This window comes from Egretta garzetta, unplaced genomic scaffold, assembly GCF_000687185.1.
Source record: "Egretta garzetta isolate BGI_Z169 unplaced genomic scaffold, ASM68718v1 scaffold469, whole genome shotgun sequence".
NCBI lineage: Eukaryota > Metazoa > Chordata > Aves > Pelecaniformes > Ardeidae > Egretta > Egretta garzetta.
In genome coordinates this window covers 331,605-337,349 of record NW_009260806.1, presented here as the reverse complement: position 1 = coordinate 337,349, position 5,745 = coordinate 331,605, and positions in this window count along the sequence as shown.

The following is a 5,745-nucleotide window of genomic DNA, read 5'->3' as shown; positions in this document are numbered from 1 at the left end:
CTCCCTGCCGTCTTGGCAGGTCCTTCCCTCGCTGTCCGGTTGAGGCTTGTCGCTGCCCGCACCCGCTGCCCTCCCAGCCCTGCTCCCAGCCCTCCCTGCCGCTCTGCCCTCACACAATCCTTGGGCACCACTGCAAAAACGTGGGGACCTACCTGAAAAACCTCTTAAACACACGTGCTCAGGCACCAGAGGAAAGCAGGACATTTCATCCTTTTGCTGGGAGCGTGGGAGATCGAAGGATAAAGATTACTTACCACCCAGTACGGCGCTTTGAACTGGAGTCTGGTTTTTTAAACTTTAACGTGGGGGAGAGGTGTGAGGTTCCATCCCTTTGTGTTTCCTCTCTGAGGTTGGTTTTGAGCATCTCCTTGTAGCTGTTTGCCTCGAATCCTTTATCGCTGAGGCTGCCTGGGGGGATCCTTACAGCGTATCGATATAACCTAGGCCTTGGGCCCATACGGCTCTTAGGAAGATTTAACTGGTTTGGAGCAGTAGACAGCATTCTGAGCCAAGACTACAAAAGGAGAGAAATGTTAAGGAAAATAAATTGCCATCAACGAAAGGAGACAGGCCCAGGGTTTGATCACTGTTTTGTTCTGCTGGAGTCTGTGGCAGAAAGACAAAGATACCCACCGAATGAGGAAGAAATTCTTGAGCCAGGTTTCATCCATACCCAGCATTTGAGGTGAGAAAAATATTCCATCCCTGTGAGGTACCTTCATCCAGATCTTCTCCCTGCGGTGACCTTCCTCCACATTTCGTGTGAAAGGTTTTCCCTCGCCAGAATACGAACTTCAAAGTGTGAGAAAAACGGGTTTCATCCAGCTGTAGGTCTCGGAGTGAGCGAGACAAGAATGCTTGTGTTATTTATTTTTCTTTGGATTCTAATTCCCTCTTACTCTTTCTCTCTCTTTGGGGATAAAGCAGGATTTTCTTACCACTGAGACTGAGAACGTCCACGGTACTCTGCAGCCGTTCCCTTTACTCTGAAGGTTTCTGCTCACGTCTCCAAAGCACGATCACCAATTAGAACGGTCTGATTCTAATAGCTGGAGTGGAGGGAGAGAAGCCTTAGAGGAAGAAAAAGCCCAGATAGGCCTTGACAGTGGCAAGACAGAAAACCACCAGTGATTCCAGAGCACTCGCGTTAATCAAGACACTGGCCACATCGATCACAAAAGTGTTGGGGTTAATTCAACCGACAGCACAAGGCTGGAATCGTGCACTGTGAGCTTTTTCTCTTGGTACCAGACTTGTGCCCCAGTTTATCACTTAAGTCTTAACATGCACCGATGCTTAGTCCAAGGATTTTTAAAAGCCATGGTATAAAAGCTACACCCCACTCCAACCTTCCCCTCCTCGTACCGGCCCATTTTCTCACCCCGTTTGCTACTTTTTGGTGATTGCAGTGACCATAGAGCAGCATCTGCAGCAATGGGAGATGGTCCCTTCAGCACTGACCTGGAAGGCCGGTGGGGAGAGGCCAGGACAGCCCCCGGTGTCCCACTCGCCAGCAGAGCCACACGATCCAGCCGTGTGACCATCCTGCCGTGACGCGAGTGCCATTAATCATGCCACTATTTTTTTCATCCTGGTGCATATGCTAAAAAAATATGCCCAGCACTCCTTTCGTTGAGCTGCCATCTTCCTGTTACATTTCACAAGTAAATGCTTCTTGTCTCCATAGGACGAGCACGGAGATTATCGCTGGTTACACTAGCTCCAAAGTAAACCAGAGAGGGCTACATGACTCAGGGCAGCCAGGCCTGAGAGGCAAAAATAGCAGGCTGGTGTGCTGAGATGGTGGAGAGAATCAAAGAGACACTGTCTACCAAAATGAGCTTTCGGCCAGTGCAGAGCCAAAAGAAATGTTTCTTCCATGGACTTATTTATTTTTGAAATCTGAAAGGAAGCCATTGCTAAAGACAAATGGACATTGTGCTGAAGGTTTTAGAAGCGAGACATGGTGGCACAAAGACACTGATAGTGTCTGCCATCACTGATCTTCATTGTCCAAGCCAAGAGGGACTGAATAAAAGCTTGAGCTAAAGCCAATAGAAGTGAATAGAAGTGAATGGGAAGATTCCCACTGCCTTTAATGAGTTTTGGCTCGGAACTTCTAGATGGAGAAACATAACTAGCAATGAACAAACTAGATTCTAAAAATCCTTTAACAGAACAGAGTTGTATTAGCAAAACGAGAAAGCGAATCTCTTCACGATGCAGTTTTTTTCAACAGGTGCCTACGTCCCACATTGAATAAAAAATCCGAGCTTCAAGTGTTGTCCTTGCATAGGTCAGCAGCAGCAGCAGCTGTTGGGCTGGAATCTGAAAGCAGAAACCCCAAACCTGTCCTGGCTCCCCTAGCAGACGGGCTCGCTTCCCCCAGCCAGCGTGCCGGCAGCTTTGGCGTCCTCCCACCGAGGCCAGTGCTGCGGCCTGGAAGGGATGAGGTGCCACGCTGAAGAGGATGGAGGGCAGCTATGAACATAACCAGCGCTTCATGAAAAGAAGCACCTGCCTCAAGGCTTGTAAGATTAAGGAAGAAGGTCCAGAGAGAGCTTGTAGGAGGACAGCAGGACAGTGTCATCTGTCTGTCTGGTTCCTGCTCACCCCAGGGGGGGGTGTTGAAGGAAAGCAGAACTATTTCATGTTTGTTCATTGTCTATGCTTCGAATAGAATCCAACCTTAGGAGTCCATGATGGCTTTTACAGGCAGGCAGACTTGGATGTAAGAGTCTTTCTCAGCAAGGTCACCGAGTGAGTCAGCGCAAGGCCAGGAATAGCGCTCAGGACCAGCACGTCTGAGCGGCTGCGTGGAGCTGGAGACAACAGGCTCGCCTTTGTCTCCCGGGAGTCACCACCCCGGCCAGGGAGCCCTGCTCAGGCTCTTGTTTCAGCACAGTCCATGCCATGAATTTCAGAGATGAAGTGCACACTTCTTGAATGCTGTTTCCTGTAAAAAAAAAAAAAAAGAGCTAACAAGACCTTGCCGTTCTCAGCAACTGCGTTCTGCTATTTTGCCTTAACGAAGTCAGATATGTTCTTCGTGATGGTGCTCTTCTTCTCCAAGTTCCTCCATTAGCAGACTCTGAAACTCAGAGGGATGGCATACATTGGATGGGAGGAATGATCCAGTTGTCAGGGTATTAGCCTCTGGTTCGGTGGCATGATTCAAACTGCTTCTCCGCTGAAGCCCACATGTACATTCCTGGAAGAGCCACTTGATCTCCCTGTCCTTCTGCTCCTCACCTGTAAAGCTGGGTTAAGTATATATCCCAAAGACACAGGGGTCTCACGAAAGTTGTGCTCCAGACCCTGCGGTAACACCAGCTGTCGAGTAGTTACCCTGAACAAGGAGTCTCAGCCTGGCGAGGCACTGGATTTACTAGCGAGATGAGAACGTGCTTTGGGGTTACATGGGAGAAGGATGTCCCTGCAGCCTCCCTGGTACCATGGCAAGGGGATGAGGCTGCCTGGTCCTGGCAAGCTGAGCTGAAACTGTGCTACAGTAAAGCCTGTAGCCCCTGGCAGGTGAGTTCTGCTTGATCCTGCCCAGAATGTTCAGTAACGGGTGAAGCTCACGAGTGAAAAAGAAATAAAATGCTGCTCCTCCTTTTTAAATAAAATAAAACTTTGTGCTTTCTGGAGGCCACCTCACAGCCTGTTTACCAGCATTTAAAGAACAAAGCAGTTATTTTTTAAAAGCCTTAAAATCCGTCACAATGCCACAAGGCTCTTTTGTACCAAGGTTCTTTGTATTCTGGGCATCGGGAAGAATGAAAAATACTGCAGGGATTTCGTACACTGAACGGTGGAGGTGGGAGCAGCAAGGGCTTTCGATAGGGAAAACAAGGATTTAAGAATCAGCGAGGTGGGCTCTGAAGACGTGTATTTCTCATCTGCTTCTCTCTCTTATAATTTCTTCGGACAAGTATTTGTCTTAGTCTCTTGGCTGGTGTGTTGGGCAATTAGGATGGAGACCTCTAATCACAGCAACCTTCTCAGTTGTGCGTAAGGCAGTACTTGCTTCAGATGAGGCTTAAACTCACATTCTGTTTTAAAAATGCATCCGAAACATGAAACTGCTGCTCAATCTTTTCTCTCTAAGCTCCTTGAGCCAGACTTGCTCCATTTCTGCACGCGGCGCAGAGTCCACACGGACTGCTGGAGAGATGGCCATCTGCAGCTGACTGCACGCTCGCTCTCAGGCTCTGCGTCTCTTGCTGCTCGTAGGTTTGTGGCAACAGTTCATAGGCCATGGAAAACTTTCTCTTCTTCTCCACAGTCCAGGGACATCCCCAGATTTATTTCCCTTTCCTACTGGCTTAACCCAAGACGGGCACGCTCGGCGTGCGGGCAGGTTGTGCTGCTGCAGCAGCGATGCTGCACGGAGAAGTTTGCCTGGGAGGCTTCGGCCATTTCACAGGACGGGGCCAAAGGAGACTTCCACTGGGACTGCTTTGGATTTTGCCTCGGTCCAGACTCAGATTTCAAAAAAAAGGACATAATCGCTCAAAAATGTTGGGAAGGAGGGGAGGAATTGCACTTCTCTCTGCCCACACAGTGTGTCACCCTTACTCCATGCCGTTGTGCACTCCTATAACATTCCTACGGGATCATAAATGACTTTTAAAGGAGCAAACTTCACTGACTTACTCACAGTCCATAAACTGATGCTGTGCAGGTGAAATGGGGGTTTTACTGGTGGCATCTTCAGCCTGCAGAAGGATTAAAGTGGCAGCTTCTTTGGAAGGAAGAGGCGGCTTTGGGAAATGAGCCATCGAGGTATCCTGCCAGCACCAATGGGTTGATGGGGGTGTTGCCTCTTCCTTCCCAGCGTTATCCCGGAGCACTAAGGAAAGCAGGTGTCCTCGCGGTCTTTCCTTCAGGCTTCATAACCAAGCTTCCTGTTTCCACCTCCCAGATGCTGCTTGCGGGCACGAACACCAACACTGACAGCGGAGCCTCTTTAGAAAGATTTGCCTGTTGCTTCCCCACCAGCCGAAGGCACAAAGCCTTTCTAACGCTCCTTCCCCCCGCAGCACCCCATGGCCTCACCGCCTGTTTTCAGGTCGTCCCCTCGGCTCTCCTGCATCTCATTCAGCCATACCATTTTGTCTTCCTTCATCCGCTTGTGCATGATGAAGCCCTTCGTGTCCTCCCAGCTCTTTTTGTGTCATGCCAGCTGCTCACAGCGACCCTTCTGCTCCCCCTTGGTCACCAGCCTGGGCACCCTCCCACCCCACCAGCTCCTCGGCTGCTTTCCCGCTTCAGCATGGCCCTGATCTGTCTTCACAGCCCGTCCTACCCCCTCAGCCTTTCTCGTGGTGTTACTGGCACTGCTGTACGTTCACCCTCCTTGCTTCTTTGAGCGGTTATACCACATGCCCATGCCTAGCTACAGGGCTGCCCCAGACACCACGTGTCCCCGCGCAATGCCACTATTGCTCTGTGCTCCTTGCTTTCACCACAAGCAAGCTAAAGCCATTGCGCTATTCCATGTCTGACCTGTTCTGCAGCACCCTGCTCCAGGGAGGAGCAGGTTTGACCCGGGGGCAAACTGGAGGGAACGTACTCCTTTTGGAGCTCCTGCTTTCCTTGGTGAAGCAGTGATGATCGTTCACAGAATCACACAGAATCACAGAATGGCAGGTGTTGGAAGGGCCCTCCGGGGGTCACCCAGTCCCACCCCCCTGCTCAAGCAGGCTCACCCAGAGCAGGGGGCACAGGACATTGTCCAGG